The sequence below is a fragment of the Aythya ferina genome, assembly GCF_964211825.1.
Source record: "Aythya ferina genome assembly, chromosome: 11".
Taxonomy (NCBI): domain Eukaryota; kingdom Metazoa; phylum Chordata; class Aves; order Anseriformes; family Anatidae; genus Aythya; species Aythya ferina.
The window spans coordinates 19,363,778-19,373,890 of NC_140307.1; the positions used below are offsets into that span (position 1 = coordinate 19,363,778).

At 40.7% G+C, this 10,113-nt stretch overlaps 1 long non-coding RNA gene across 3 annotated transcripts; it reads right to left on the reverse strand.

The window, feature by feature from the left end:
• Positions 1 to 2,903: 2,903 nt before the first annotated feature.
• Positions 2,904 to 9,686, reverse strand: LOC311442815. 3 transcript variants are annotated; one of them, XR_014696889.1, is made up of 5 exons: positions 9,031 to 9,548; positions 8,069 to 8,924; positions 7,773 to 7,975; positions 4,735 to 4,888; positions 2,904 to 4,628 (listed from the first exon to the last, which is right to left on the reverse strand). It is a non-coding gene; the product is annotated as an uncharacterized lncRNA (long non-coding RNA). The 3 variants fall into 3 exon arrangements; XR_014696888.1 differs by lacking the exon at positions 9,031 to 9,548 and adding an exon at positions 9,618 to 9,686 and having other exon boundaries at positions 2,904 to 4,888; XR_014696890.1 differs by having other exon boundaries at positions 2,904 to 4,888.
• Positions 9,687 to 10,113: the final 427 nt, after the last annotated feature.

Below are 10,113 nucleotides of genomic sequence, written 5' to 3' on the forward strand. Positions count from 1 at the left end.
ATTTAATTTAACATTATTTTAATTCAATAAACCGCTTATTTTCTAATAAAAGGTACATCTGTATTTAAGATGCTCTAGTGCTGTCTCCTAAGACCTAAGCTGATTTTTATATTGAAAATGTAATTTTCAGTGTTTGGGGGAGAGAACATTTTTCTGTTTTCTGACTAATGATAAATACAAAGGAATTCCTGTTTTCTACCCTGAGAGCAGCCCCCCCCGTCTGTGTTGTGTTGTTTTATATGAAACCTGCAAGACACCATTTGCATGAGTTTGTAGGGGCTAGCTGTAACTCGGTTAGTGCAAGTTTGTACTATACAGCCACTCCCTGCTCTTTGTTTCCTTAGCTTTCAAGAGACAGAAAGGTTGAAGGAGTGGAGCTTTAATTGCCAGCTCACCACAGGAAAGGGTGGCTTTTCTAGGTCCGAGCTTGCCACATGGAGCTGCAAGCACCACAACTAATCTGCGCCATACCTGGCCAATGCATTCAGGTACTTGAGGGTCATCGTAATAACACACTGTCAAGTCCCATCCCTCTCAAAAGCACTTATATTTCTATCCTTTGTCCTTAGGGAAAAAAAAAAAATAATAACAGTTTTGGGGCAGCAGTGAATTCAAGCCAAGTGAGCAAGCTAGACATAGGCAGTGGTGATAGGAAACCTTTGAATGTTTGTCTTCCCTTGAAACAGTCACTGCAGGACACTGAAAAGTATGCAAAAGAAGCATTGCTGATTTGGTTAATAGGCCTGTGTGTTTGGAAATCAATAGCCAGAAAGGAGATAGGTACTAGTTCTTCTTCAGCATCTTTGATGAAAAGCATTTTTGAGAATCTGTGTAGTGTAAAGCGTGGGTAAAATGTCTAGGTCTGTTCAGGAGGTTTTTGTTGTTCACCTCCTCTGGGATTTTAAGTTCGATAGAAAACCCAGGTCTGTGACTCAGAAGCTCAGTCCCTTGCAAGTGGAACCTGTAACCATAGTGCTATACAAAGTTCTAGTTTAAATAAATAAGTAGCAGTAATGAAAAAAGTTTGGTTTTGATAGTTTTGAGGATGTGTACAGCTTTTTCCATTTTTGCTGTTTAACTAATAGGTCTCATTTCAGGGGCTTTTCTGCTCTGACATGTCTCTCATTCTCTGCATATGTTTTTCTGTCTTCATTGTAATGTTGTCAGAAGCCTCTGTACTGTAAAAAAAAAATCTACTATACCTATAAGAGGCTTGAAGCATGGCTTGAAGCTCTTTTTACAGAAATATTGATACTGTAAATATTAAAATACTGAAATATTAATACTGTTAATACTGTCTTTACAGCAACAGAATAATGTTTAGGCTCATTTGGGGCCACATTATTATTATCTGGCCATTTTCCTCTAGGTCTGCTGTTTGATAATAAGAATAATTATTAACTGGAAGGGCAGCTGTTTTGGTTTGTGGTTTTTGGCAGCAGGAGCTATCACAGGCCAGGACACATGTTGCTCAGCTTACAGATATGGGAGCTAGAAATCAATACAGTGAGTGTCAGTTGCAACACTGAGCTCATCTTACTTCCAGAAAAGTAAATTATCTTTATTTTGTGAAAAAGAAATACAGGAGTTTAAAGATTCACCTTTGCTTACCAGAGAAGTAGATTTCTACAGTGTATTGCACTTTCTTGTTTTCCCTTATCTACCTTTTGAATAATCAGCCATGAGAAAAATCAGATGTAACATAGAGTAATTAACTGCATGAAAAACAAAGTTAGGAAAACCTTCAGAAATGTTGAACAATAATGCAAAAAGCTGTTCATTGCACACTTGTGGGGCTTGTCCCAGAAAACTGACAAATGAAACCCGCCTTTTAAGGACAAAGCCTCAGCCCCTGGCTGAGGGCAACAGTTTTTCTTCTTTCCTCTTCACAGTGGACTTTTCCTACAGTGCCAAGCTGACAGGTTTTTCTCTGAAGAAGTAGGTCTGTAAGAGGTTTGATTTTTTTGCACATGGATGTTTGTAATTTGGGAATAAGGAGGGTATGAACAACAGAAGAAAAAAATAGGAGACAGTGTGATTTCTATCTTTTGAAGTCCCACGCGCCACCTAAAAATAGCCATGTGCTGAAAGTAGCTGCTTTTCAAATACACTTATATTACAAACAAAATTCATGTGAAATCCAGGATAAAACATGGAGGCAGCGTTGGATAAAATAGGTGTTTTCCATTGAAGTAGAGCTCCTAAAAGTTGCCAAGATAAATTTAGGCCAACTGATAAGGGCAGAAGCAAATCCCTGACCAGCGTTCCCAGCACCTGTACCTGCCTAGGCCTGCTGGTAACCACCGAATGGCCATTAAATCCCCCAAAGCTCTCTGCTAGCTTCATCCAGGATCAAGCCATACTCTGCTCCGCACCTCCCATCCAGGTGGGTGAGTCTGAATGGATTCAGAGAAAATGCCAAAATGTGTCGGTCGCATATATGTGTGGTTTCCATTATTTATTTTATTTTAATGATAAAATTGGGACCAGAGTGTTTTAGGAAGGAGGGAAAGGAATGCAGAGAAAGAAATCTGGCTTCTTTTCCCGTTCTGCTAGTCTCTTATTGTAGCATAAAGACAAGGTCATAAAATGACCTGCTCAGCTTCTTCATCTGCAAAATGGGAAACAGCAGAGTTGCCCGTGTTATTGCAAAAGTACAAATGTGAAGTCCTAACCTTCAAACTGTTCTTGTATGTTGCAAGAGGTTCTTCAGGTCCTAAAAACTATATGCTGCAATATATATTTATCAGAAATAAGCCAATGTACTTAACATTTTACTTTTTCTAAGGAAAAAAAAAAAAAAAAAAAGAGTTGTCCTAGAGCTGTTGGCCAGTTTTTTTGCTTATTACTCAGAGCCTGTGAGAATTACAAAATGTAAATGAAGCATAAGAAACATGTGGCTGTAGCCAGCGGTGGCAAACCTGTGTTGTAGGGAAAGTTTGGGTTATGGTCCAGTGGACTAGAGGAACATCAGGTGACATTTACATGTCTCAGAAAGGCTCCTCATTTGCACTTTATGAGGCAGAAGTACGTCAGAAGTGCAAAAGCCAGCGAACAGTCAGAAGTTGAAAACGAAGGGCAGCCAGGCTTCAGAAGACCTAGTTAGCTGGTGGTGCCATTCTTGGCATCAAAATAATTTACCTCAAGGAAGTCACAGCTATACTCTTTCCCTTCAGATGCAGCTCACTTCTGATGGGGTATCCAGCACTGAAAGCTGTTTTAAATGTAGTTTACTGTCTTCTCCAGCCAGGTGCAGGAGCCGTGGGTTCATGGAGTGGCCAGGTGTGGATCAAGGTCTGGCTCCCGGGTCAGCTGAGGGAACAGCAAGGCTATGGTTCCCCCAACAGCCCCACACCACTGGAGATCCAACATCATTCAGAACTTTTATTTTTATTCTAGTTTTTGGGATAGGAGAAGATGCTACTTTTGTAGCATCTTGTTGCGTAGATGGTTTTCAGCTGTTACAACCATTGGCTCAATCTACTTTCTTTTCTGCCATAATTTAAAGCTGTTCTTGTGGTTGATGAGTTCAAATTCATATTGACTTCATAGTGCAGTCAGGGTTGGTTTTTTTGCCTAAGTATTGACCAAGATTTAATAGTACAAAGAGGAAAATATTGTTAAAGGGGGTTAACAGCACTTCATTGCAGTATTCTCTGGCATCTTTTTGTGTAGGGGCCAAGAGCTGGGGTCACATCTCTTTTGCTCTTTCTAGGAGGTGTCTAGCAGCAGTGTCTTTAGGTCACAAACACTCTGAGACAGGACTGTCATTTCTGGCTTTTAATGAAGCTGTGACCACAGCTGTGCCTGTGAGGTGGCATGGAAATGCAGCTCTGTCCTACACGTCACCACTTCTGGAAGTTTGCAGCTGCAGACTGTCCAGGCTGCCTGATGCTCCACTGGTCTCTCTCAGAGAATATGCTATCATCCATCTAGGAGATTCTCTTTCTGTTCTTATTTTTCTGCTTCTCAGTGTACCTACTAAATAGTGTAATCCTGAATCATCCATGGGACTTCCCATAATATACCCAATGGAGGAGCATTATTCTCGTTTTAAGACCACGTTTGATAAGAGAAAGAATAGGTGGGATTCAACCACTGTTTCTACAGATGTGTTTTGGACAGAATATGAAGGAAAAAACACCCTACAGAAGGCCTTTTCTTATTCACTAGGCTGTGTTCAACAGCCACTCAGTAATCACTTCTAGCACTTTTTTTGTCAGCCTTTTGTTAGCCTTTTCTGTCCCTGCTATCAGTGCTGAGAGCAGTGCTACTGGATGTGGTTTGTTTCTTCTAAATAAAAACCTTGTTCAGAGAGGGTCATCCAAGTCTCCCAGCAACGTTTGTAGTCAATGGTGGGGTTGCATCAGGACTCCAGGAGCCTGGGCCCAGCTTAGCTGTTTCCCCACACTTAGATGAAGACTGCTACCATCTCATCCATACAAATCAATGTGAATTCCCCCTGTGCTGCAAGATGCCCTAGATTCATGATTTCATCTATGGTTTTTAGGGACTCTGCCCTTAAAATTCATGGCAAGTGGTTGAGAGGTTATGTCCTTTTCATGACTCACTTCAGGGAGCTTCACAGATGTCTTCAGTTTGTTCAAGCAAGATTTGTACCTCTTACTCTGCAAGCAGAAGAGAATTGCCATTAGCCTTTTATACTGGGCTTAATTGCCAATTACCAGCAGGTAAATAGCTTCATAACACTGCATTGCTCCAAGCTTATTATACTTTGCAAAGGAGTCCTGTGCAGAGAAATCTCTTTTCTATTAGCAGAAAGAAGGCCAAAGGGCATTGAAAGACCTTCCTGTTTCTTCCAGAGTTTCCAATACCTCCTTGTAGGTTTGAGAGCAACCCACACATTTAGCTGGAATATCAGTTATTCCTGTTTAAAAAAAAAAAAAAATCTTAAAATGTCTCCATCCAAAGGTAAGGGTGAAAAACATAAAAAAATAATTGTCTTTAGGCAAAGCAAAAAAATACATGTATTTTGAAAATTGTATCAACATAAATAAGCATAATTTTCCAGGTGATTTTTGAGAAACAAGAAATTGCAAAATGAAGTAATGAAAGGAGCATCTGTTTTGTTCTAGTTTGTTTAATCTAATTTCTCCATATTTTAAGCAGAGTAGGTCACAAGCACAGTCCAGTGGGGGAAGTTCAGTATATTAAATGCACCAGCAGTTTTCTCTTGCAAATTGATTATTTAAATTGAGCTACTCTCAAGTAATGGACAATACCCATGCTTACAAATATGAGTTTGTGTGGAGATTTGCATTCCAATCCATTGTTCTTTCTCTTTGTACTACCAGACACATCCTATTTAATTTCTTTGTGCTTAATGCAGCACTTATGTCTTAAAATTAAAACTTCATAATGTTCACAAATTACTGTAAGGAAAGAAAATCCTGCTTTTCTTTCTTTTCTGCATTTTTTTTCTCTCCAGACCCTGAGCTGTACTGACACATACATATTTGCCAGATGCAAGAAATCGTTTGCTGATAAAATTAATGCAGAATTTTGTGATGGTTAAACAAAAACTTGCTCTGACATTTTGGCTCAGCTATGATATCCATAGTGCAGGACTGGAAGGCAGTGACTACACACTCCTCTTCCAGGGACAACAAGAACTGGCCCCACAGTGGGAGAGGCCTTTTTTAGAGGAGATGAGGGAATCACTGGTGGTGGAATTCACCCAAATATTTTTGGAAGGATACCTGAACTCCAGCCTTTTTGCTGCTCTGAATTTTTGGATAGTTCATGGACTAAATCAAGTTGCTTTTGTGTTTCTTGCATCATCCGCTGCTGCAAACAACATCTTCACAAACGGGAAGTGATTCTCTCAGTTAAGCACAGACACTCCTGATTGCTCTAGCTGAACAGAGCTCTGTACAGTCAAACATGCCTGTTGCTGTTTCACTATGGAGTTTGAATGTGAACAATCCTGTCTGATGGAAACCGAGTTCCCATATTCATCTGTGTCAGCCCATGACAGTCTCTTCTGCAGATCTCCTAAATTTCACTGGCAGGTCTGAGTTAGGCTTTGTTCCACCGAGCCTGTTCGGCAACTTGGCCATAGCTCATAAGCCTTTGCTTTTGGAGTTAGACTTGCCAGCGCAGCTTTAAACTAAATGGGGCTGTAAATCAAAATGTCCTCATCTACAATTCTTCCCTGAGCATCTGATTACAATCATGCTGCATGCTATTTGTACAGGGATGTTTAAAACTGCCTATAAAACAACAGCTAATTGCTGATCTGCTTAATTAAAGAGAGCCTTTTGTTGTCACATATACAAAGATAAATGAAATAATCAGCTTTGGACTAATGAGAGATAATTAGATTATGCAGTCCGATAAATAAAGACAAAAATCCTGCAGATTGCCACTGTACTGGGCAGCCGAGATTGCAACAGGGTTTAGAGATGCACTTTCCTTTCCTTTCCTTTCCTTTCCTTTCCTTTCCTTTCCTTTCCTTTCCTTTCCTTTCCTTTCCTTTCCTTTCCTTTCCTTTCTATTTTAGCTATAGTGGTTTGGATTTTTTCCATCCCAGAGTTAATACTGCGATCAGAGCTTCCAGGCATTAATGACTGATTTTATGTACTATAATTTAGGATTTGTTGTTTAACAGCAGCGTGATTTGCATGGACACAGTTTAATTTACTCAGAATTTAAGCTTCCATTTAAAGAAAATTTACTAGATCTTAATGTTCGCTGACGACCTTCCAGGCTGAACAGATGCATGCTGCCAATGGGTCTTCTTTGGGGAGGGTGGGTAAAATCAACTGGCCTTGCTTGTTCTTCTTGTTATTCTCTTTAGGTCAATAAGTAAAGGATCCTTTTTTTTTTTTTTTTTTTTTCCCCAAAAAGTCTAAAATGCATATGCTCAGTGGGTGCAAATACCTTGGTCTAGAAATAGCAATATAAAGGTCTCTAGTGGAAAGCACATTTCAGTGTAATAATACCATTTCTCCAAGACTGGTATCCAAGGCTGTGGGGAAAGACCTGAGCAGCTTTCTTCAGTCTGCCTTAGTTTTGTGCTGTAAGAAGAAATAATTTTATCTCGCCAAAAGATGGTTATCAGACATGCACCTAATGCATGCAAACCATTGGATCAACCTAGGGCTTGTGGAAATGCACAAATCCTCACTTAGCATTAGCTGTTGTATTACCTGTCTTCACATTAGAGCTCTCCTGGAGGTGTGATGCAATGCGCATTGTAGGACCAAAGGGACGTTACGTATTCATGTGCTAAACTCACCAAAAGGACTGGATGCTTGCATGTTTCTTCCATGTGCAGCATTAAGGTCACCTTCACAGGGATATACTATCACGCTGGCACCTATTTTCAAGATACTTTTCAAGCCTCTTAAACCTAGATTAGACCAGTTAATTATTTTAATGCCTTCACATTCGGAGTTAGGATGTTGCATGGTATTAATGCCCATTTAATTAAAGATAACCAGCCAAATCTTCCATTTAAGCTTCATAAGTTTTGCCTATTAACAGCACTGTATTTTGTCTATCCTTACACGGTTCATGACACAGACGCAAAGAAGAAAGGTGGAGAAGTGCATTTAATTAAATAGCAGGCATAGGTCAAGTGTCTGCCTCATATGTCACTGTACAGCAAAGACGACTGTAGGAAAATATCAGGAAATCAGCTACCCAGTAAACAAGAGAGCCCTGTGGGCCCTCTCCCTTGCAGAGACCATCCGCAGACAGCCCTGCCCTGTCGGGTGCTTCATCCATGTTCCGTCATGTTTACTTACTCAGGTAGGAGGAGGGGAGCAGCAGGACCATCTGAAAGAGGGGATGTTGCTTATCATGAGCAAGAAAAGCTGAACTGGGCCCTTTGTTACTGGGCAACTGCCTTTTTCCTGGATTTTTGGGAAGATCTATATACAACACGCATCCTTCTTCATTAAAGGCAGCTCGAACACTTAGCCAAGGTCAACACCTATCTGGGGTAGAGCTGTGGGGAAACAAGAGGTTAAGGCTGGTAAAATTCCCAGAGTATCTTATGGGGGTGAAGAGAGAGCATATGAGAAAAAATCAGTAGACATACCGTGTCCAGCTACTTAAGAGAAATGAGCTTTTAACTCATGGATGTTCTGCGGTAAATATTTGTCAGCTGATATCTGAGCTGCTCATCACTAACTACTCAAAAACAATGCTTCAGCAGTTAGTTTCTGAAAAGAACCTTTTCCTATTTTCTTTATCTTCTGAAAAGCTGCTGTGATGCTGCAGGAAGCCAGCCTGGGCTCATCCACATGATCTGGAGGCCTAAATCCTTGGTCAGGACACTCTGCTGACAGGTGCTGCCCAAACGCAGAGCAAAATCTGATCCTGGTGTCAGTAGTTTGTGAACACATTATTCCCACACATTCTTCTTTGTGGATTATAGCAAAGGGCTGTGTTAGATTATCTTTTCCTTAGGGACAGGCCACAATTGGAATCCCTTTGAAGTGTGGATTTAATAAAAATTTGCAGAAGGTGAGTGCTCCCTTAACACCTGTATTTAGACCAAGATTTGGCATAAGCAATTGGAAATTTGTAGAGAGCAACAATGTGAGAGACCTCCATCGAGATCAGCTTTTGCACTTGGGTGAGAAAGACAATTCCTTTTTTTTTTTTTTTTTTTTTTTTTTTTTACTAATCATGCAGGGGCTTTGCTGATGCTTCTGGCCATCACAAGGACCTCTCCTCTCAGGAGTCCTGGGTCCTAGGGCAGCCAGCAGCTCTCTGCACCGCCAGGCTGCAGCCTATGTCCCTTGAGGCTCGGCTGCACATTTCAGAGCAGAGGGGTCACCAGCAGGCATGTCCTTCACCAAGTTCATGGGAGAGCACTGCTACAGCTTTGTCAAAGGCAATGGCAGCACCACAGGTTGTAGGACCAGCCTGAATAGATCGAGGACTTGATCCTAAAAGACAGGAAAAGACAAAAAAATAAAAAAACCTCACCTCATTTTTGTAAATTAAAAGTCCTTCAAAGGCTTCTCTTTCTTTCAGAAGTTCAAAACTTGGTACCCATGTTCCTTTCCTGATTTTCTGTTTTCCTCTTTTCTTGCTTGAGCTGTGTCACTGGACTCTTCATGCAGCAGTTCAGAGATAATAAATGTTTATTGGCAATTTGCCAGCTTGAACTCACAAGTGCTGAGCTTATTCATTACTAGGAAATAGTGGTTCTCTGTGGGGAAACATCTCCAAACATGATTAGCAAAAAAAAAAAAAAAAAAAAAAAAAGGAAAGAAAGAAAAAGAAAAAAGGAAAAGGAAAACCCCTTATGAAAAATGTGTGCACTGCTAATCAGTGGCAAATAGTTTCTATGTAGGTTTCCTGTCATGTTTTGAATGCTGCTGAATATAGATGGGGAGGTGGGAAGCAGGGAGGTGCCACCATTTGTCACAACAGGCTTTGTGCAGAGAGCCCAGACCACCCCAGCAGGATGAGGAGGTGGACTGCATAGAGGTGGGAAGGCTGCTTTTTTTTTTTTTTTTTAACCTTCCTGCGTGCTTCTAACTGCCTAACCTAGTCTCGAGGATCTAACAGCTACATCTTATCAGGAAAAGAATTAACCCCGGCCTCTTCCCAGAGCAACCTCAGAAAGCACTGACACGGCGGGACCCGAAGCACGGGTCAGAGCCTCGGAGCAGGTGCCTGCCACAGGTGTGCAGAGTTAGACCAAGGCTCTGAAGGTGGAGGATATTTATAGCAAACTAACGTAGACTTGTAATGTAGATGCAATTGAGATTTAAAAAACTACTATGAGTATGTTTTTCATTATCTTAAAAGCACATTTAATGTTTACAGTGGGGTTATAATGTAGATCTGTGCACAAATGCTCACATAGGACTAGGTGCCACGTTACCTGTCTCCTCCTCAAAGCTTTTCTAGAAGCAGCTGATTTCTGACAACAAGCAAAATCCATTTGTGTTAACACAGAAACCTCAGGGGAACTCTAAAATGATTCCTGAATAATTTTAAAATCAAATTGTGTTTACACTCCCAACTGCTATAAGTCCTCTTTCAAATTCATCGGCAAACAAGTGAAATGCGTCTGGCCTCTGTGATTTATCACAGGAGGTTTCATCAAGGGTAGCACAGCTGAAA